Below are 23697 nucleotides of genomic sequence, written 5' to 3'. Positions count from 1 at the left end.
GGTAATCTTCCAGACTTTCAAGTGCAATCACTCTCCACTGGAAAGTCCTGCTCTTCATTTGACACGGGGTGTTACACTGGACCAGCGGCTAATTATGTTGGCCCAATGATTAACATTTGAAGGAAATGCTATCCTCTACAGTCAGGGCAATAGTTGCATCACAGGAGAGCAGAGAAGCTTGCTGAGATTTTTTTCTTTTATGTGCTTTCTTTGTTTGTGCTGCATAGAAGTGTGTGTATGTGTGTGCGTTTGTGTATGTGTAAGTGAATATAGGCTATCTGTTGTGAAACCCACTTACATCCAAGTATTGTTATTACCTAAAGCTACGTTAGCCTCAGTCTATCTCCAAGAATACAGCAAGAAATGTAGACTTTATCTAAGAAAGCTTATCTTCACAGCCGTAGCTGTGTCTATTTATTATACTTGAAAACAAGTAGAACAGAGGAAAATGCATAGGTGATGTATTACTCTTGGAGGAGCCATGGTACTAAAGTGCCTCATGAGGAAAGGTTATTCCATGTTGCAAAGGTGAGATGTTTAGGTAGTTGGAGAAGTTTGCCTCCAAGGCCTTCTGCCAGAACGACTCTCTGGCAGAAAGCCTTCCTGGCACAAAGTCAGAAACACTTTTCTAGAAGAGGATACACAAAGACCAACAAAGTCTGTATTCAAAGGAGATTGTTGTGGTGGATGAGTGTTGTTTTTAGTTAGTCTTTGTGTCAAACTGCCATTTTAGTTTTTATTAGTCAGAATAATCCATGACTATTTCCGTCTAGTTTTAGTTGACGGAAACTGAGGACATTTAGTTTTAGTCAATGTTCTTTAACCCAGTCAATATAGTAGAATTACCTATAGTATCGATGAAACCAAATTTTTCTTTTAGTCAAACCCATTTCACAAATTAAACGGTTGGCAAATTATTTCCTCCAGCTGAACACTGATAAAACAGAGGTTCTGATTATTGCACCTGATAGCTTAACGCCCAAAATTGCCCAGAGTATTGGTTTTCCTTCATCGGCTGCTCAGTCAAAGCTAAAAAGCCTTGGTGTTAATTTTGACAGAACCATGCGCTTTGAGGAGCACACAAAGTCACTGGTAGGGATGGGAATTGATAAGAATTTAGCGATTCCGATTCCATTATCGATATTGCTTATCGATTCGATTCCTTATCAATTCTCTTATCGATTCTCATTGGGTGAGGGAATAAAAAAGAAATGGGTTTGTTTGCATTAATGCAGTGATTCCCAACCTTTTTTGGCCCATGACCCCATTTTGACATCACAAATTTCTGGTGACCCTTAAAGCAGAAGTAAGTGGTCCGGTCGTTTTCGCTAATGCTGCGTTCCAGGCAGGCTTTTGAAATCGTAAATTACAGCTTCAAGTCACAACTTACGACTTTGTAGCGTTTCAGGCAACCCACTCGTGTTTTTCCGACCTGTTTTACCGGTGAAAGTCACTATAACGGCCACTCGTAACTTCCAACCGGTGAACTCGTACCAGATCGAACTGGTACCACTTCACGGTCGGAAAAATACGAGTTTCCTTGAACGCACCATAACAGTCCTCGTCCCTACGTCGCCACATTCACGGCGTTCCTTGGCTGCACACACAGCCCTGCATACCGTTCTCTCTCCTCATTGGATAAAAACTGTAGGATATGATAAATGTTTTCTCTTCGGCTCAGAGCAGAGCAGAGGGACTTACAGACCCGTGTTTCGGACCAAACACTCTATGTAAGTGATTGCTGTCGGAAGATATAACTATTTAAGACTTATATTAACACAAATATATCACTTACTTCTGCTTTAAATCAAGATGCGCAAGCTCAAATATTTGTATATGCTGCATTTTATTTGATCCCGATTTTTATTTGAGAAAGTGAAAGTATAAAGAATATAGTTGTTTAAGATTGTCTGTGGTGTTTTTAATCATAATTTTAAAAAGAAAAATATTTAGTATATTTAATTATTTTTTTTAATCAATTACTAGACATTTAAGGAGATCCCATTTGAATTCCAGGTCCCGACCCCAAGGTTGACAAACACCTCATTAATGACTCTAACATTAAAAAAGTAGACAGGACCGACCTGCCTGGACAGGTTAACAGTACACTAGACCACTATGGCTGTGGGGCAGCTGTGCTCACAGGAGGAATTTAACAATATTTCCATTTTACGGTTTTCACGCATCTGTATTCTTCTCACTAGTTATTGTTTTCATAACGTTCGTTTTTATGCCGAGTGAGCGAGCGAAAGAGAGAGAGCGCGCAAGAGAAACACAGGGCGCACCATTTCACATGGCTACGAGCAAAACCTGAAACGAGGTGGTTGGAAATGAAGAGAGAAAAACACAAAGAATAGACATGTAGCTTGTTCAGGAGACATTGTCCTGTCCTCACGACGTGAGGGAGGGAGGACCGGAGGGTGGCTCACAGGTTTAGTGATGAGGAAACGTCACTGTCAGCTGCATCTGTCAGCAGCTGCTCCACGCAGACACGCCACTAACTTTATTTTGTGAGAACAAACGGTGACATGTGGATATAAACACACTAAGCACCCTCATAATGATGATTGGTTTTAACGTAACGTAACGTCATTAACTCATTGGCTGCCAGCCATTTTCAGAGCAGAGAGCCCCATACTGCCAGCCGTTTTAGAGCATTTTGAACGATCTTATAAGACCCACAGAACATTGTGTTCTATGACTATATAAACACCGAAACTACCAAGAGAAAGAGTAGACTCTCTTTGTTCAATAGGAAAAAAAAGTTTGTTTCTACCTTTTTCCGTTCTTTTGTAAACAGCAGTAGAACGTAGGCTGGTTTCGCCAAAAACAGCAGTTTTTGACCAAAACACTGAGAAAACGAGCTTTTTGTGGAAAGAAACATGTCAAGCAGATCAGTGACTTTGACGTTGATATTTTTTGCTTTAGTGACACCTCACACATCTGAACAGTGTTTTCCTTCTATAAAACAACAAAAACAACACTGAGAAAGGACTTTTGATGGCAAAATAATAATTTATTTACAAATATCAGTAAAAATGCATGAACTTTTTTGTACGTTTGTAGCTGTCACATGACCTCTGCCCCATGGTCGACCACTGCTCGATCCACCACCTGTAAATTATAGAAATATATAGAATTACCATAAAAATACATCTCTTATAGATGTAGTCAAGTGTGATGTGGAGTTTTTTTTTTTTTTAACCTTTCCGATCAAAGCGATCCGCCCTTCTCTAAGCAGTACAAGTTAGCTCGCTAGCAAGTTAGTTTATTTTATTATTTTTACCATTGATGTATTATATTATTACCTTCATGTCTTTCTGGAGCGTGGGGACGAGTCTCTGCTGCTCCTGGTTGATCCGGACGGAATCGCTCGGGTCACGTCCACCGAGCCGTCAGTTGAGCTGGGCTCTGGTCTGTGGTGACGCACCGTCAGCTGCTGATTCTCACCACTCGGCCCGGCTTGATCGCCGGTGTCCAGCGTCGGTGTCGGTCGTCGGTGTCTTTTTCAATGATCTCCGTCATTTTCTCACGATCGCGACCCTCTTCCTCTCCGAACTACCGCGACACACACGGTACATAATGTGCCGACGTGCGGAACACATAGGCTCCGTGCATAAGTTTCTTTAGCATATCTCTTGTCATCTCCCTTCTTCTTCTCATACCGTAATACATGCTGATCTCTCATCCAAAGAGGGCACTGCTGCCCCCTACAGGCCGCTACACATCTTTACACTAGTTTACAAGCCTGATATTGATGGACAAGCTCCGCCAGACCGTCCTCCAGCCCTTCCCGTTGAAAAACGCAATTGACGTCTATCGACGTCAATGGCAGTGAACGGTTGTAATTAGATTGACGTCTATAGACGTCAATGGCAGCCAATGAGTTAATCTCTCATTCAGTCCGGTATAACGGGTCTTTGTGGGCACTGTGTAACCTAGCAATCGGCTCCAGGTAGAACAGCTGTAAAACACCTGGAGCTGACAAACTAAAGCCAGGAACACACCGGCACGACCGTCGGACCGCGGCAGGGAGAGGCTCGCAAAAATAACAATCCAGTAAACAGCGACATCAACTCTTGACGCGAGAGCAGCCCACGTGTCCACACAACACAGTGTCGGCCGGGTTACACATACAGGTGTGTGTGTGTGTATAGGTGCGACAGGCGATGCTGTCACATAACTCAACCCCCAGACTGATGCTTCTGCCTCCACACCTTGTTTGCTTTGTTCTGACCCGAACACAGCGTGTGTTGTTTGTTTTTTTTACTTTGCAAATGCGCGAGTTTCTGAACCAAACGGAATCGATAGCGGAATTGTTAAAGCAGACACGCACACGATTCCAGGAATTTATCCAAGTTGGAATGGAACCGGTTTTCGATTCCCATCCCTAGTCACTGGTACGTGCTTGTTCTTTCCAGCTCAGAAACATATCAAAGCTCAGGTCCATTGTGTCCTGGCCTGAGCTGGAGATGATTATCCATGCCTTTGTGTCTTCTCAGTTAGATTATTGTAACGCACTTTTCACATGTCTCAAATGATCATCTCTGAACCGCCTCCAAATGATCCAAAATGCTGCAGCCAGGTTACTGACCAGATCCAGCAGGATGACCCATATCACACCCATCCTACATTCCTTACACTGGCTGCCTGTTAAGTTCAGGATTCATTTCAAAATTCTAATCATCACATACAGAGCCTTTCATCATCAGGCACCTGGCTACATCTGTGACCTGATCCACCCCTACAACACCAGCAGGCCTCTTAGGTCTTCAGATCAGGGCTTACTGACTGTCCCCCGCTGGCATGAAGACAGACGTTTATTGTGCCTTTGAGGTATTGGCTCCAACTCTATGAAACTCTCTCCCTCTATGTCTTCGGTCTGCAAGCTCTCTAGATGTTTTTAAAAGAAATCTGAAGACCCATCTATTCAAGCTTGCATTCATCTCTGCTTAAATTGCCCATCTGTTTTGTAGGGTCTTTTTCTTTTTCATGTGGAAAGAAGCAACCATATTGCTGCCATTGCCAGTAATCGTTGTGGGGACCTTCTCTCTGGGGATCCCCCATTCTTCCATGGACTCCTCCACAAGTGTACTAATCGACTCTGCAGTGTGAGGGTGAACCATCTCCTTCAAGTTCAGCAGTTTCTGTTCAGCCTTGTTGTCCTCAGGGTTGAAGTAACGGGCGCTGACTCCCAGGAAGGATGCTGTAAGCCCCTTTTTAGTCCAAATATCTAACCCTGTAGTAATTCTGCATACTGTGGTCAGCTTTTATTTGATCTTTTCTTTCTTCTCTTTGTACATTGTGTCTTTTTGGAACTTCAAACTTTTTGTCCATTTTTGCCATCATGGTGATGAATTCATCATCTTCGACAATTCACACTGGGAGTCCTGGTATGTTGCTCTGGGGAGTTGTCATTGTACCTCCTTGTGGCAAAGAAATCCTGAGCACTAGTTGGCTTGTCCATCTTCTTGGGCAAGACTTGCTTCACTGATGCTCTATCGGGAATAGATACAATGTTAGGACAGATGCAGCCTCAGGAAAATCTAACTGTTGTAAATATTAAGTAGCATAAATCCTTGCCATGATTTTTACCTTAAGCCTGCCACACACATAAAGTTTTTATAAATCTCAACCGATTTTTTATCTGTGAGAGACCCCATACATGAAGATAAAAAATCTGTGATTGAACAGTTTTGATCGTATTGTATGTGGTGTGCTGCGGTATTCCAAACACAACACACCACACACATTAAGATTTTTCAGAATCTTGACCCTCCGGTCAGAAAACTCAGAAAGAGATCCACAGCATCACCAGCGATACCAGGGGTGTCGTTGTAGTTACTCTTTCAGGTCTATTTCCGGAATGGACAATAAGAGCGACGTAATTTAAAAAAAAAATGAAAGCGGGACACTTCAGCCTTTACAACGATCCCATCTGTGTGTGTCTGTGGCTCCGGACGCCGAGCAGTCAAGCGGCTGTCCAATAGGGACCTGTGCGGTCACATGATCGTTTAAACATGGCTGCTCTATTGCCGGCTGTTGCTGGCTATGAGCGCTACCGTCTTTGCTATCGGCTATCAGGAAATCTCCCGTGTATGTGTGAATGTCTGTGTGAACCTCATGTAATGCCAGGGCTGCACTGTGGCTCTCTGTGGGGTTGCCGGTGTTGTGTGGAGAAGTGGCTTGCCGCGAGCAGCATGCAGATCTCGGCAAGCAGAGCTCGGCAAGCAGGCGCTTCTCCGCACAACACCGGCTTTCCACACACAAGATGACTTTTGATTGAAACGGCCACGGTTGTCGGCCCCGATAATCGTAAATATTGAAAATGTTTAATACTTACGATTATCGGCGCCGAACGTTTTCCGAGCCGATTGTCAGGGGAATTTTGACTCTTAACACACCACACACTACAAGAGAATCTTATAAAATAATCTTAAGAGCTTAAGATAATCGGGCGGTGTCTGTCCGTGGTCGGAAGGGGGAAAATCGGGGCAAAATCAGCCCGATTATCTTTATGTGTGAGGCAGGCTTTAGTTAGTGAACCTCTGAGTGAGTGACTTGACTGTCCATAAAAGAAAAAAGTCTAGATACGGTACAATAAGGTATTCAAAATCATGTTGTTGATGCCAAATTCAGTTCAGTGTGATGCTATGTGAATGAAAAAACTAGCAACAGTGTTTTGGCCACCTAGGGATGCACTTTTAAAATGGGAAGAAAAACTATTACCACCTCTTTAACTGGTCTTAATCACTTACCGTAATTTCCGGACCATAAGCCGCTACTTTTTTCTCATGCTTTGAACCCTGTGGCCTGTACAACGATGCGGCTAATTGATAGATTTTTACTGGCTAACGGCCTCCAGGGGCCGCTCTAGCAGGAAGCGCAAGTGAGACAGACATGTGGGGAAGGATTATGCGCCGAAGAAGACACTAGTTTTGCGTTTTGGTGCAGTGTTTTATTTTCTAACCAGTCATGTTACTGTCTGTTGGTGCTGTGTTGATGCTGTGTTGGTGCCTCCGGAGTAATTGTGATGGTTTAACTCGCTACATGACTTGTTACGAGTGAGAACGGAGGCTCTCTGTCTTCACCTGGCGTCTCACGGCTGAAAACCAACTTTGCAACATCACTACAGCACCTGGTCGCTGCCCCATGTCCCAGCTCTCGTCTCTGCTGCACCGCAACACAAACGCGCTCCGTAACCCATAATCTTTTGTTCATGACGGTACTACACAAACACACACGCGTAACATCGTATGTTATGTAACGTTATCCACCGCTCCATTTATTGATTTTTCGCCGGCTTCGTTGTCAACAAATGCACATGGCTAGGAGCGTAACCAAAACAGCGGAAAAGCGAGCGGACTTGTATAGTTCCACACATCTTGACTTCCGTGTACTGTCTTTGTTGTTACAACATGGAAAAACCTGCGGCTTATATTCAGGTGCGGCCTATATATGTACAAAATCTATTTTCTTTTCAAATTTAGCTGGTGCGGCTTATATTCAGGTGCGCTTAATAGTCCAGAATTTACGGTACATGCCTTTTTTAAAAGAGATAGAGAGAAAGAGAGAGAGAGAGAAATGTCTTGAAACATGAACAGTCGTGGTCCCTTTTTTAATAGAACTTATGTGATAAATGTAAGGAAACAGAATATTTCACCTATATATTGTATCACAGGGACAGTGTATCATATAAACAACATTTACTTGTTTTGTCATTGCACCTTGGAAGTAGGTAATAATGTCTCACTTACCTCTGCTTTGCATCTTGTGCCACTGCATTAAACTACACCATGTGACTGTTAATACTATTAATAATACATTTCACATTACAGTAGGTCCATGTCTTAGTGTTTATGCTGTGTTTATATAGTGTTCAGCTTGATACTCTGAAATATTATGTTTATGATCATATTTTTGTCTGATGATCTCATACAGGCATTTCCAGTCCATTTTCATATTAAATATAATTGTTGCAGAACAACACATTGAATCCATCTTGGTAGATCTGGATGGAGCTAATGAGTATTGTCAAGATAAAGAACATTGTGACAATAACATTATGAACACAGGTCACAGACTAAATAACTATATCTACAATTTACAACACCAGTAATTATTCTGTGCAATAAAAATATCCTTGTGTTTTGGCAGAGGCAAAATATTGGCATCATGTTTAAGGCAGGCTCTTATGGACTAACAGGGACAGGATAAGACAGCATACGATTACAAGCGCAAATTGCAGGTCTCAACATAGTTGATGTGTAGTTGCTGTGCTGGAGCTATTGTTCCAGGAAGTCTATTGTTTTCCAGAGTTATAATGGCATTCACAATTTTAAAGAAAGGATGTGTAAAATGCTAATTCACAATGTCTTTGTTTCCACGTTGTGCAGCAAATAGCAACTTCAGTCTCCATTGCTTTTTTGAAACTTAAAGCAGATATCAGCTTCACGGCCGTTTCGGCTAATGCTGCGTTCAAGGCAGGCTTTTGAAACCGTAAGTTACAGCTTCAAGTCACAACTACGACTTGGTAGCGTTCCAGGTAACCCGTAGCTCGTGTTTTTACCATCCTGTTGTCTGTGAAAGTTCCCTATAACGGCCACTCGTAACTTCCGACCCGTGAACTCGTACCAGATCGAACTGGTATGACTTCACAGGAAGGAAAAACACAAAGTACGAGTTTCTTTGAACGCACCATGAGTTAGCAGCCCCCGCCCTTGTCAGGCATCAATTGGTCCTCGTGCTACGTCACCACATTCACGCGCATCCCTTGGCTGCACACACAGCCCTTCATGCCGTTCTCTCTCCTCATTGGATAACACTTGTATCCCACAAGGAAAATTTTCTCCTCGGGTTACAGCAGAGCAGAGTGACGGAGAGACTCGTGTTTAGGCTGAAATACTTCATGTAAGTGATTGCTGACGGAAAATAGGACTATTTAGGACTTATATTAACAAAAACATTCCACTGATATCTGCTTTAACAAAATAATGTGCAAAAACTAAGTTTGTGAAGTTTGTATTTTTTTTTATTTTTAGATTGCCATCATTTTCATATAAGGTTATGGTACATTAAGGGTACATAGACAGGGTGACAACATATCAAAATATTCTAACAAAAAAAAAAGACAGAAACTCAGCTCTGCAGAAGCCAAAAAATCAAGAACTGGCTGCATTAGTTTCAAGGCAGCTCAGTGATGCATGAAATAATGTCCTGTGGCATGTTGCTAAGACCCATCCCCGATGGGAACAAGCACTGAAATAGCCATCGAGCTCCAGTATTCAGCTTCTCATCAGTTCTAAGACTCGGGAAGTCACCGACTCACATCGCTTTGTTTCTTCATCTCATGCTATCATGCAATGTCTCCTTCACGCAACCCTTTTATGTTTCTTATGTAATGCATCTGTACAATGCTTTTCACTTTACAGCAGCTTCCCCTGTCTAACATTCAGCCCCATTCCTTTGCTAACTGTTCTTCTTCTGCTACTCTGAACCCACTTGCTTGTCTGTTTCTAATTGCTGATGTTTGAGCAGGTTGGGAGGTTACACTGAGGAATATATTCTGGTCTGTTAAGTAGACCACTCTGTCACGGGGTGACGGGTTTAGTTTGAAGCAGGTACAAACATGGTATATAAATGCCCACTCTCAATTGTTAGATTCTGCCCTTTGATGTACTGCTATTTATATAGAGCTGAAAGTGGTCTGCAGTATAATAAATGCCCTTATTACGAAATCTGTGCCCACCAGCTTCATATCAAACATGACAAAAAGCTCCACTTCTCACTGCTCTGCCTGCTCAGAGAGAGACAACGAATGGCTTATACATCACTGCATGAACCTCCAGCACTTTATTCAATGGAATATGCTTAGGTTCTTATTATCTTTCAGACAGTTTATGTCACTATAATTGAAAGGAACTTATTCAGCCAGTGACAAGGAAGCCTAACAACACTGAGCTTACATCTAGCATAGCCGCACAATCAGCTATGGCAGTTGTGTAGGCTATGTCAAATAGACTGAACTGCAAATTAGCATAGCGCCTTTTGGGAAAACTGTAAGGTTTGTGTTTTAATTGAATTGTACTCTAACTGCTCACTGACATATATTATTACCCCAAAGACGAAACCACAGTCTCACATGTGGCACCGACTTTGGCCATTAAAGATTAAGCAGCAGTGCATCCTAATCCTAATGTTGCTGCAAGTCAGTGGTTAAGACCAAACCACTGACATAACACATGAGTTACATGAGCTGCTGTTTCCTTTGATAAAGGTTTGACAGCTTACACTGTAGATTAGAGCAAAATGTTTTCCTCTTTACTGTTTAGTTTTAAAAATGGGCTGCATCAGCACCTGCATGTTCTATGGTTTCTATGGAAACTGTAATCAGGAAAAAAAATCTGACTTGTCCACTGAGATCTCCTTTTAATATCTCTTAGCAGGAGAAGATGAGCCCAAGGCAGCAATTAAATTGCAAACTTAGCCTGGGAGGAACGGGGCTGAGTACATGGTTTGAACTCTGCACCAACAATTGACATGTGAGGAATGAGCATGTTTAAACAAATTTAAACCCACCTGACAGCATTTCAAAATATCTCTGTCGGTGCTTTACTTCACCACCTCAAGCGTGTGCATGATGGCTATTGGATGGGGGTCAGTGTTTGAATTCATCTCTTCAATCTAGTAAGACGGCGAAGCACGCCAGCGAGGGGCTCTGTCTGCTGAACAAGAAAAGGGCTCAAATACATATTAAACACAGCCTTGAAGAACGCTGTGTTAATGTCAGGTGTTCCCTACGGTGCAGCAATGTCAGCAGCATCTGGCTCATTTCAGGGAAGAGGCGCAACATTTTTCTTAACATGCAGCGTAGCACTATGGCACAAATTAAAAGGGGGAACATCAGAATTTTCGCATCTGGTATAAGGAGAGCCGATGGCGCTGTAGTTGTTTGGCATTGCAATATGAAATTGACATAGCAGACGGCAAACATGCTTTGCAACATAAGCAAAGAACTATAGAGCTGAAGAGTAATTTATTTTTGTCATCAATTAACTTGCCTTGTTATTTTGACATTATTTTCACAGATTAATTCTTTATACCATGTCATGTCTACAGATTATTTATTTTACATGATTAACACTCCAAACCTTCAAAGTATATGATGTATGAGAGAGATTGACTAAATCACAGAGCATGTGGTATTTTTTGCTTGAGCAATAACCATAGACTGCGAAAAGAATGGACGTAGCACCCATGACGTCACCCATTGGTTTGGGGGAGTCTGTTTCGTGCTCCTACTACGGGCATTTGAACTGGGCTATCTTGGATTTAAGTAGGAGTCTACTTTCCATATTTGGAGAGGTGCGGCGGTTTGCTGGCCGAGAACCCGCCCACTGAACTCCAAGCAACCAATTAACGGCGGGTAACTGTCTGTGAACCTGTCACTGCCACACCCCCATTTGTGTACGAATTTGATGCCTAAACAACACTAAAACAGTTGTGGTACAACCAACGTGGAAGTGGTATTCACTTGTAGAACCCACAACTCCCCCCTTCGCAATAACTGAAACAACCGTACTGATTATCAAAATGGCGCTCGGCACATTTTCAAAATCGAGCAATCAGCTAATTAAGTACTTGTTTTAGGTCTAATAGGCACAGTGTTTATCCTGGCTACAGTAAAATGTATTCCTAGCACATCATTACCACCTATTGTAGATTATAATGAGAGATTTTAAAGTGGATGGTGGAACGGTTACAAGACACAAGCATTAAATGATGGCGATTAAATGGGCTCTGCTAAATCTTTGCAAACCCAAAGCCTTTGTCCACCCCTGAGTAATAAGTTCATAGATGTTGTAATGAGGACATCCCTGTGAAGGATGAGGAGACCGGTCGTCATAGGAAACCACACAGAAAACCCCTCTATAGAAGCTCAAATGGTTGTCTTCAACTGACAACTCCCCCCCGATTAATCAACTGATAGGGACACGGCAAAATGACAGTGACATGATGAAATTGCTCTCAGGTTTTATCAAAAAGGTTCATAAAAGAATCTTTTTTTTTCCTTGATTACAACCACAGTCAGCAATCCCCAGCTTGGAGACAAAACAAAGCGATTCTTAATTTCCAGCAGTTACAAATGCCAGAACCCAAGGCGCATGGAGGAGGCAGATAAAGTTGTTATTGGCAAATGTCCTTGGTGCAAGCAGAGTGAGCGCTCAGTAATCCTACTGTGTTATTAGTCTCCCAGGACCCTGGGACTCTGCGTTACTATTACAGGCTGGTCCCATGTAGATAACACCAGCTCCATTCACCCTCACATCTACTCATAGCTAAATTGACTGCAATTATCAGGACTAGGGAGCTTATTATTGCCCTCTTTTATTTACACACAGACTCCCACACAAGCCCCAAAGTTTTTTAATAGTGAGAGATGTTGGACGTTTTTTCTAACGTGTCTTAATTCTCCATTAAATCCTCTGGAAGAACAGCATTGATCCTATCGGCTTTCCCCCTAAGCCTTAATTGACCATGAAGCAATCAGGTATTGTACAGTTTGCATTTTCATTTCCTTGTTGACCGGTGAAAAAAGTTACTCACAGGAACAAAAGGTTAACTCCGATAGTGTCGGTGTAAAATATGTGATAATGGGGGACATTTAGTCAGAAATATACATAAATCAGTGTCTGCCAGTTTAAATGAACAGCTATCTTTGCTTATATATATATAAATATATATGGTGTTTGCTTCAAATATTTAGAGCATATGCTTCCACCTCTGTGTTTATTCAGAGTTTACTTAACACTGGCAACTGCTTCAAAAACAAACAAGTAAAGGCCGGTGGCCCTAGTGTCATCTGTCATGCGCACAAGACAGAGTGTGAAAAAACAGTGAGCTCCTGAAAAAGGCAGGTTGCCAAGTGACAGGGCGAAACAGGTGAGCCCATGACCTTCTCTATCAAAAGAGTGTCACCTGTGGTCACTGAAAACCTAAAAAATATAAAGTGGCCTGTCGGTAATGTGAGGTCCGGGAGGGGGGGGGTATTAAAACTTATCATTTTTGACACGGCTTGTGTTGAAGCATTTTCTGTCCCATTTGTATTCCGAGCTCCCCGTGGCTTTTCTTTCCATTCATCCGAGCATGGCAGCTGAAAGACTAAATAAAAATGAGGCTTATCCATATGGGTAAACTGAAATAAGGTTGGACCTAAAGCAATGTACACTGGAAAATATTTTCTTGAAAGTAGTAAACATATGCTCAAGGGCATACTGTATCACAGTACACAAAAAAGTAGCAAAAAGTTAACATTCATAAACATGACTTCATAACCAAAGTAAAACAAAACATGGACATTGATGAACATTATCACCATGTTATCAGGCTGACTTATACCCCTTTCCCACTGGCCAAAAAACCCGTTTAAACCCGCTAACAATCGGCTTTTGGTGGCAGTGGGAAAGGCGCACCGAGCCGCGTTGACGCGGGTCAAACGACTCGGCAAGCGACGCGGGTTAAAATCGCCTTTAATCGGCTCGGCTCCGAACGGCTTGCAGTGGGAACGCCAGACCCGCGTCAACCCGTTGATTTACGTGATGACACTGAACGTTACGTGACGCTACGTCATCGCGCCGGTCGCGTCTCATATCACGTACCAAAACAAAGCTCTGCTCTCATCTGAGACTGGGATCAAAACATCAGAGAACACTGACCAAAAACGATAGAAAAAAAGAAAAGAAAAGAAGCGACAGTCTGTTTAACTGACGTGTTGTGCCGCGGACGTCCGTCATCCGGCCGCAGCAGACTCTCTGTCCTCCGCGGTCCTGGTGCTCCAGGTCAGCCAGCCAGAGAGTCTGCCTCGGCGGACGGACACTCCGCGGCGGGCGGCTGTAGCATGACTGTGTGTGTCTCTTGCACCGCGGATGAGAGCGGGGTGACGGTTTATGCTCTGTCTGATCCCTCAGCGGGGGTCAGACTCGGCTCATTTTGGTCAATGGGAAAGGGGCCAAATAACGATTGTTTGCGGGTCGACCCGCGTTTAAAAAACCCGCGTCGACCCGCTAATTTTAGTGGGAAAACGGCTTTAGTAACTGTAGTCAAACATTCATCTATTATATCAAGGGGAAACAGACATATATTATGTATGAGCTTTATCATGAGTTAGTGACTGTTCTAATATTGCATGTAAGTGCATGACAAAGCACAGTATAATCATCAGAAATGCTGAAACAGCTCAGGAGTGCGATCCCCTTTTACAGGGAGCAGGCTGACTGTGGAGTATAATCGGTCTCAAAGAGGGCTGGCTGAAAAATGGTCACTGAACCATTTCACTTTGAATTCTGGCCAAAAAAACGTCAAAACACTGACATTTTATTTGCATAAAAGGGTTACCTCAATAATAGGATATTCATCAAAGACATCACTGAATCACAATCCATTTTAATGAAACAGCATGCATTCATACATTATTGAACATAGATCCTCCTGGAACGGTGTGCCTCAAGTTTGCCGTGGGCTGTGTTACTTCAGATGACCTTTTGAAAATTTAATCTCTGATTACTTTGGATGGAAAAATATTGAAAACAGTGCATGAGTCTAATCAGCTGCTCGCATTTTAGCTCGCATCTCTTGCGTGAAGTGTATGGTCATGTCATGTGAGGTACTCTTTCTCATTCTCTGTGTTGTTCTTACCAAATAGAGATTTGAAAACTAGTTTAATAGACAATACAAATCTTTGTTTGACCTTTTGAGAGGGAATATTTGAGAAAGGCCCACACGCCGTAGCATATGCATTATCGTATGTATTTCTTTCTGGATATTCTGTCTAATATCTTACAGTACAAAGGGAAATGGAGAAGGAGTGGGGTATTAATACAGGAAGAAAGCCCAGTGATCAGTCTTGTGCGCTTTCTAGTACCGAAGTAAATCGCAGACAAATACACAAAAGTGTGTGTTAAGATGAATTATTCAACTGGGTGTCTAAAAACTTGTGATCTTGCTGATACAACATGTAAGAGGACTTGCAGTAACTGTTGAAATATTCATGCAATTAAACACTACATGCAGAGTGCAGGGTTGGGAGGAGGTTAAGCCTTACACGCATCAGTCACACTTGTCCGTAGAAGTCATCCTATAGGAGGCGTAACTCGAATACACGTCCGAGTATGACACGTATGCAGTGCATTGCGCACTTTTAATAAAACTAAGTGCTCAGTCATTGCCAGGGGCATACAGGGGCTGTTAATTGCCCAGTATGAACATAAATTGGACCATTCAGATATCCAAGAGATTCTCCCCATAGGTGTAATTAGATGTGCAGCTGCCAAAGCATCCCCTATAGGGAACCTGCCATGGGTAACGCTTCCTCCCAGTGGATGCTTGAAGAAAGATAATTGGTGTAATGCTTGTGCCCAGTGTTGTGAGCTAATTAAAGCTAGGGGCATTGGCTATCAGATCTCACAAACTTCATACCAGATGTCCACTAGACTACAAATGAAGAATAGGCAACATTGTTTGGTTAATGGTGGAATTGCATTATTTCATTGGCTTTTTCTCAACTCCAAACTTAAAAAGTGGCACCTTTACATAAAATTGCAACAAAATTATAGCTCATGGTCCGTGTACTGTTCTGCCAGAGGGGCTTTGGATGTTAGACACAGGGATGTAAGACTTAAAAAATGAAAGCTGCAGATATGACGGCTACAGGTGGATACGTTTACAGACTGAAAAAAAAAAGAAACGGTCTGAAGCCCAAACTTTGCTGACAGTACACAGTGCACAACATGGTCATGCACCATAAAAGGATAAAGTTTCGCTGTGTTGCCAAATCAGATAAATACAGGCCATTGGATGTGCAACCTGCAGATTAATCTGCTGCACATGGACCCATTCTAGACACACAATTAAAACCCAATACTACCAGTGATACTGCACTTTTTTGTTAGCTGCATCATTGCAGTAAGTGATCTATATTAACATGCTTCTCTGACACAACTTGCTTGCTTTTGCCATATTATTTCGACCACAAATACATCCAAAAAAGAGCAAATAGTCACCCTTTAAGTTCACATTTTCTACTTAGGCTAATTATTTGTGGGGTACAATATTTTACTTTTGTGGATCCCTAGTAGCATTCCCCCGGTGCACATTCACAAATCCTGTTTTGATCAGAGACTGGAGAGCATTTTTTTTCAGTAGGTGCCAAGGACACAGTAAATCTCATGCACTTCTTTTTTGAACTGATTTGTGCTGTATAGTGATCTGTGGGTCCATGTTTTGATTAAAGCCTGCTTCAGTTTTCCCATTAAAGAATTATCTGTGTTCCTCTTACAGGAAATTGAATTGTTATGACAAGTCAAAACAATAAGAAGGTGAACATCCAGTTTTAACCTTGTAGGTAAATTTAGAAGACCATTCAGGAAAATGAGGTGCTGGGTTGTACTTGCATGAGAGTGATTATAGCTTTTATTTTGAAGCTGAACAAAGGATGAAAATGAAACACCATTACCCGGCCATGATTGGACTCTTCTTGTCATCAGCGGGATAATTGTCCGCAAGTTCATGATCTCTCTCCACTGTGCCGACTGAATTTGATTCTGGAAATAAAAAACGCTGCAACTCCCACATAGCGCTACCCTGGTGAACCACTTCAACATTAATTCTGACTTTCAGCTCTCTCCCCCCCTGAAAAGACCTTTCCAGTCACATTGGTGCATCATTTCAAATGGAGGTTCTCCCAAATACGTACAGCAGCATATATCGTGGCATGATTTACACTGACCAAACTCGTATTTCTCTCGCTACATGAAAGCTAAGTCTTATCGTAGGAACAGTAGAGGCTGTATATTAAAAAATAGAGAAGAGGTAACTTGTACATATTAAGATACAGAGACAGAATATTTGTTTGGTCACTATTTATTGCGAAGTAAATCACTTTGCAATTTCTTTGCCGTAATTGGACATTTTTTATCTACATTATTCATGAATCTTTCCTTGAGGAAAATGTGGTATTACTGTCAAGATCTAAAATGGCTCATACAGTATATAGTATTTCTATTTTTTTTTACCTTTTAAGAATAAATAAAACTGTCTCCTCTCACCTCCCCACATTATTGGGGTGATGCTGAAGGGTCAGAGTGACAGAGGAGCAGGTCTGGGGCTGATATCAGCATGGAGGTCAGTTCCAAAAGCCCGGCCTGATAGCAGGACTGATGAGGACAGCAGACTGAGTACTGCTGCAATCTGGCCTCCTCCAGACGGGCTCCATGGACATCAGCAATGAGATCTCCATTACTCTGTTAAACTGTGTCTGAGAACGCAACCTCACTATTATGTCAATGTCAGGGGCTTAATGCTGATTCATACAGCCACACAAATCCGAGATTAACCTCCAAGCTGGAAGACCTCTTTCAGCCGCAAACTGCATGGGCAACTTTATGTCTAGAAGGAGAGGCAATATGATTTTGCTTAGATAGCAGAGACAGACAGACACGCGTTAATCCAGATACCTGTGTCGACGTTCACAGAGAGACAAGCATACAGGCTGGTAGTTGCAGAAAAGCAATTCCGCATTCATCTATGGGTACTTGAGTGATAGCACTGCTTGGGAGAACATATTGTGCTCAACTGTACATAATCCTAAGTAGGCTAAGATAAAATAGAGATAGCATTCATTATGTCAATTTAATTAAGCTGTCAGATTCTCATTTGACATTTCAGTGAGAATGCATAAACTATCCAGTGTCAAAGAAAAGAGACTGCAACAAAAAAAAAGACACTGTCCTTCTTCAAAGATAATATAGGGAAATCTGAGTCACTATTGTTGAAGTGAGTCTTCTGTGCTGCAGTACACCCCCACCCTGGCCTTGCTGGTTGGGCACTAAGAGCCGCAGTGTTCCTGTAAGAATGAGTATTAAGGCATTGGGGTGGGTGGAGGGGTGGAAGACTGGCAGTGGCTCTGTGTGTGTGTTGGAGGGGGGGGGGGGGTGAGTGCTCAGCTGCAAGCCCTTGTGTGCCGCCCAGTGGTATCAGTCTCCTTTTACAAAAATAAACCAAGCAAAAGTGGTCAATCGTATTTGTAGGAATTAGCAGGCATAAAAATTAAACATTCATCAGCTCAGGAGCCTTCATGCAGTTCAGTTTTCGCTGCTGTCCTTAGTTTAATGACCTCAAAAAGAAAAAGCTCTACTAATCTGATTAAATCTTAGTTTAAGGCCACTGTGATGCACACACTGCACACTCTAGGACTATTGATTCCATGGTTTGACCGGTTTGATTAATACAGTTATGATGCAGTATTATCAACGTGCCGGGGCAGGTGTGCCCAGCGCGGCGGGACACACTTTGTCACCGCTCACGAAGCTGCAGAACCGGTTAGAAGGGATTCGTGGCTATATCTTAGGAACACGTTCAGGCATGGTGCAGGAAATTGCATCATATCTTGTGTGAATCAACAGGCTGCAATCTCGCTGAAAGAGTGTATGTGTGTGGAGCCGGGTAGGTGGTGAGAGAAGTGCAATACAATAATCGAAACCACGAAGGCGGCAGATGAAAGTTTCTCTCTGGTCAATGGCTAGGAGGGTTTATTTGACAAAATTGCAGTTTGGTGAATGAAGGGTTCCCCTTGAAAGACTTGGCCTCTTCATCACAGCAGCCACTTCCTCAACCCAGGGCATGGGATAAGCATCAAACTTTGAAATGTGATTTAGTTTTTGGAATTCATTATAAACCTGTGATATGGACTCTGGGTGGCCCAGTCGTTGACAGGCTGCAACCTCTGCTCCTCTGTCCCTGTCCCTCTGCCCTCAGGGACACCGTTTCATTTCTACCGCCTGCTCTGGTCTGCGTGGGTCGGATGACGATCAAATCCATTTTCTTTAGCGACAGCTTCCTGTAAACATTGATATTTACTTCATCTCTAACTAGACGAGATTGTGAATCCCGGGTAACCCAGAGTAGAAACATGTGCCGCTGCATCTGTTTGATAAACATGGTGGAACTGCCTGTATGTCCGATAGCCAGGAGCATAGAGCTACTTGTTCTGTGATAACACACCGGATCAATTGAACAGGCTTCTCATGTCAGCTCTGGCTTGTTCTTCTCCTCACAGTGTCTTTGTTTTTTTGGGGAAAAAGGAAATCTTCATGTTGGAAATTATAGCGAGCACGTTGGGGATAAACAGACCAATCAAACCAGCCCAGGTGTTTTAGTCTTTGAATGCCATGTCCGGCCTTACAGGATAATTCCAGTTATTTTCAAGACCTCATTTCCATTTGGTTTTGCCATCACACCGATTGTGTTGAGAATTGCACTGATCTTACGTGGCTACGCTTTGCCAGGTGCTCTGCACTCAAACTCGCATTGATTGCCAAGGCAATCTTGAAACACTGACCCATAACGTAATTACAGTATGTTCTTTGAACACAATGAAACGTTTTACTTTGGAGTTCCACATCTTTGAATAGCTATGGTTGAGCTGTTAGCTCATTGAAGTTAGAATGGTTTTAGTGTTAGCTGCACACCCACATTGTTGTTTACTTTGACCACCTGCTTTCTCCATCAAAGACAAATGAGCTTTCATTGTTTCAACTTGAACACATTATTTTAATTGAATGCACACTTCCCAAACCGCCGTACGTGTGAATTGTTTGTCTGGGTGTAATTGATAACTTTCATCTCAAATTAGCCATAAACATGAATATTAATTATTGAGGCAAACAGACAGATGATTAGCGCGTAGCATTTGGCAATGTTAGCATGTTAAATAATTGTTGCTATTGTGATTTTGTGTGAGAGGGAGTTTCCTCAGACATCGACCCAGCACGCAGAGTATGGATGGTTTTGTCTACACTAAGCAATATGTTGTGCATGTTTGCATGTTTTAGGCAATGGCTAATCTGATATAGGCTGTCCGTTGCAGTGTAAAGATAAATGTGCTTTAATGGCTTCTTGGGTTCAGCTGCTGGAGAGATATTGCTTTGGCCCTTTCAGTGAAGAGCAGCAGCTGTCCCTGTGAACTGGAGCTGTGTTGCTGCATCTCAACACAACACCATTCTTCTGACTGCCCCCTAATTCCCACAGCCCTCCACCTCAAACCTTTAAGGTAAAAACTAATAACAATCACAGCAACCTGCAATAAGCAGCAAATGTACTGCCATCAGTGATGTTGGTGGGGTTAATAATGTTTCAGTGCCCTGTTTCCTAACATTAACTGAGGATCTCAGTCCCTCCATTGATCTCACATCAGTCATTGTGTATCTGTCAGCTACTTCACTTCCCCTTACTCTGTGCAATCTCCCCTCAGTCTCTGGACAGAGAAGCCAGTTCCTATTTAGTATTCATCCCTAGAAATCCAGCTAGACTTAAACCAAGGTTAGATACACTTTGGGAATAGCAATCCTCACTTAGCATGACTTAATTTCTTAACAGGTACCACCGAAGGATGTAATTTCTTTGAAATGAATTTCTGATTTATTATGACACCCTCTTCCTCTGATAACAGTTCAAGAAGGGGGTGTAAAATTATTGCCTGTTGGTCTATTACTGATGTCTATCTTCAAAGCTTAGATTGTAGAATCAAAGACAATGAGAGATGAACTCCCCTGATAGCGAGGAACATGAGTTGAACTAATCTGCTTTGACAAAAAAAAGACTGTTAATATTTTAACAGACATGTATGTTGGCATGCACTTTTGAAACTACTTTGCTGTTCCAACACGGATTAATGAGGGCAAAGTCACTGTCGTTTTATTTTGCTGGGTTGACTTTGAGTCTCCGCTTGAAGGGACGACCAGGTAGCTTTTATAAACAGATGTGCAGCTGCAGAAAAACATATTTGCATTGCACACGCTACATAAGGCCACTAAGAGTAACAGACTGTCTCTCAACAGAGTGGGAAATGAACCCATAAGAAGCGGCTCAGCAAGCAAAATTGGCAGTAAGACATTGTATATTATAGAGCATGTGCTGCAAGGTCATGGAGGTCTTGGTCTTGGCATTTAAACAAACCAGAATAAAACAAAGAAACATTGACACAAAAAAGGAGACTGGCAGCAATTCCAACTCAGTGGAAAGAGAAGGATGTGCCAAAGCAGCTTGCTAAGCGAAGTGGGGACAATGGATGAAGTGGGAAGGAGTAGACACAAAAATGTTGATTTGGAAATAGATGTGATTGGAATGGGGGAAAAAAAGCAAGATTGAATTCATTGCTTTGCACCAGGATGCCAACAACGGTCAGGGGTCTGTGTGCATAAACAGTGCTCGTGCACAAAAAACATTTTTACAAACACTGAAATTGCTCACATCATGTATTCCTTGGCTTTGATCACGTGTACACACCATTTTGCAAAGTGATCCAAGCCACAGCCGATACAAACTGAGAGAACACAACTGTCATTGGCCGCGTTTCCCAGATTCTATCGTTCTTAAGGACTAGGACTAAGAAGGGTTCAGCTAAGAAGGAGCGCTAAGGTACTATACGGGTGTTTCCCAGACGCGTTCTTAACTGCCTTCTTAGAAGAACCTTAAGATCCCATCAAAGAAGCTTCTTAACTCTTTGAGTGCCATTGACGTATATGTACGTCAATCAAAATCCAACGCTTGAGTGCCATTGACGTATATATACGTCAAATGCAGTTTTCTGCGGCTGGTAAATGGGGACGCTGTTGCGCACACTGTGAGTAATTTTGGGGCTTCTGGGATACGTAGAACGAAGAAGACTGTAGATCAGAGCAAGAAGTGAAGAAGAAGAAGACGTGTGCGATCGGTACAGAGATAAAAAAGTTGGGAAAAGTTTCTATTTCTAGAGAAAAACGACGGGCAGAGCCTGGAACAAGTGTAACGTGGAGCTGGAGGAAAGCTTAGCCACGGATGCTATTAGCATAGCTCCAGCATGAAGTGATCGGAGGAGGCAGGAAAGGTAAACTGATCTAGATGATCAGCACCAAAATGCCGAAGCGAAAGCGGATCGCGGAGTCAGTTTCACCAGTTGCTGTCTGAAACCGATGTGACGACGAACCGAGAGATCAGCGCGGTGCGTCGCTGCCGCGGCCGCATCCAGCAAAGAGGCTGAAGACGCCATGACGTCTCCCTCCCTACTTCAGAGACGAGGGGCTGCAGCAGGAGAAGTAGGAGAGGGGAGGGGAGGGGAGGGGAGGGTGAGGGGGCAGCAACTGCAGGAGAAGGAGGAGAGCAGGCATCACTCTGCAGAGTAAGACTCCTACTTGTTGTATTTTAGTTTTTTTTTTTTTTTTGTACAATGAAAAAACATGTGAAATTAAATTTTCAGATGTCTTACATGTTTTTGAAGCCAAAATTAAAACGGATAAATCACAGTTTTTCTTGAGAGACTCTCTTTCACAAAAATGCATTTTTCTCAGCTTTCTAGAAAAAAAGTGGTCTTTTTGGTGCAACCAGGCTCTATTCAGCTTAAGATAAATCAAGAATGGAACAAGGTACAAACAAATGGTTTTTTCCCTAGTTAAATAGAGAGTCTCCTCTTTCCTTGGAGCTATTTTGTGTTTTCAGAGTCATAGTACAGAATATTCTCTGGGTCTTAAAATATTACTCAAAATTCCCCGAAACGCTGGCACATGGCACTGACCATTTTATAAAAGGGCTGGCACTCAAAGAGTTAAGAAGCTCTTAACAGGAGCTGTCAACGACCGCGGTACTGAAATAAAATAATTCGATGCCAGGCAAATTGATTCTTATATCACCCACCACTTTATGAGCGCATAAGTCGAACACAGTATCACATCGGTCTATAAGTCGCATTTATTTTTGAAACATTTAATTAATAGCCGGGTCTCATATAATGGCCGGGGCTTTGTTTACATGAACAAATAAAGGCCGGCACCAAATAGCCTACTACAGGCTGGGTCAAAAAAAGAAAGGAAGAAAAACCACTCCAGTGTGGAGCGGTGCGGGTCTCTGACCACAGCGGGGACAGCTCCGTGACACTATTGTGAGGCTGACAGCCGTTGAGTGCTTTGAAACGGGGGTGGGGCTCACGGCAGCACCGCTGCTCGTTGACGTCAGAGTCTCCAAAATAGAAACGTTTGTAACAAACCGGGAAAAGTCGCTAGATTTGTCGCTAGTCACTTTTGACAAAAAAAAATCACCAAGCGGGGTTGGAAAATCGCCAGATTTAGCGAGAAAGCTGCCACATTCTGTGGCGTTATAGATGACATAGCGGATATTTTTGATATAAGTCGCTTCTAAATATAGGTCGCATGGCAAGCCAAACTACTAAAAAAAGCGCAACTCATAGTCCGCAAAATACAGTATATGATGCGCACTGTTTTAATATCTCACTTAGTGTGATATTGATTTGCCTGACGTGGCTGAATATGTGAGCGCTGGTTTCTAAGAAGACTCTTTTCTTTTTTTTTTAAGTATATTTTTTGGCATTTTTGCCTTTATTTGACAGCACATAGTGAGATAGACAGGAAAGGGGGAGGCAGAGAGAGGGGGAATGACATGCAGGAAAGGTCTGCCCGACGTGGGATTCGAACCGGGGACGCCTGCGTTGAGGACTGTAGCCTCTACATGGGGGGCTAACCACTGCGCCACACACCGCCCCTGCTAAGAAGACTCTTAACAGTGGGTCAGCTCGATCTTACATTTCCTAGTGAAAAATCTTCTTAAAGGGATACTTCACCCAAAATTTATAATTCACCAATTTTCTACTTACCG

This window comes from Trachurus trachurus, assembly GCF_905171665.1.
Source record: "Trachurus trachurus genome assembly, chromosome: 10".
In the NCBI taxonomy this organism is placed as follows: domain Eukaryota; kingdom Metazoa; phylum Chordata; class Actinopteri; order Carangiformes; family Carangidae; genus Trachurus; species Trachurus trachurus.
The sequence above is the reverse complement of the archived record's forward strand: the minus strand, read 5'-3'. Positions refer to the sequence as shown.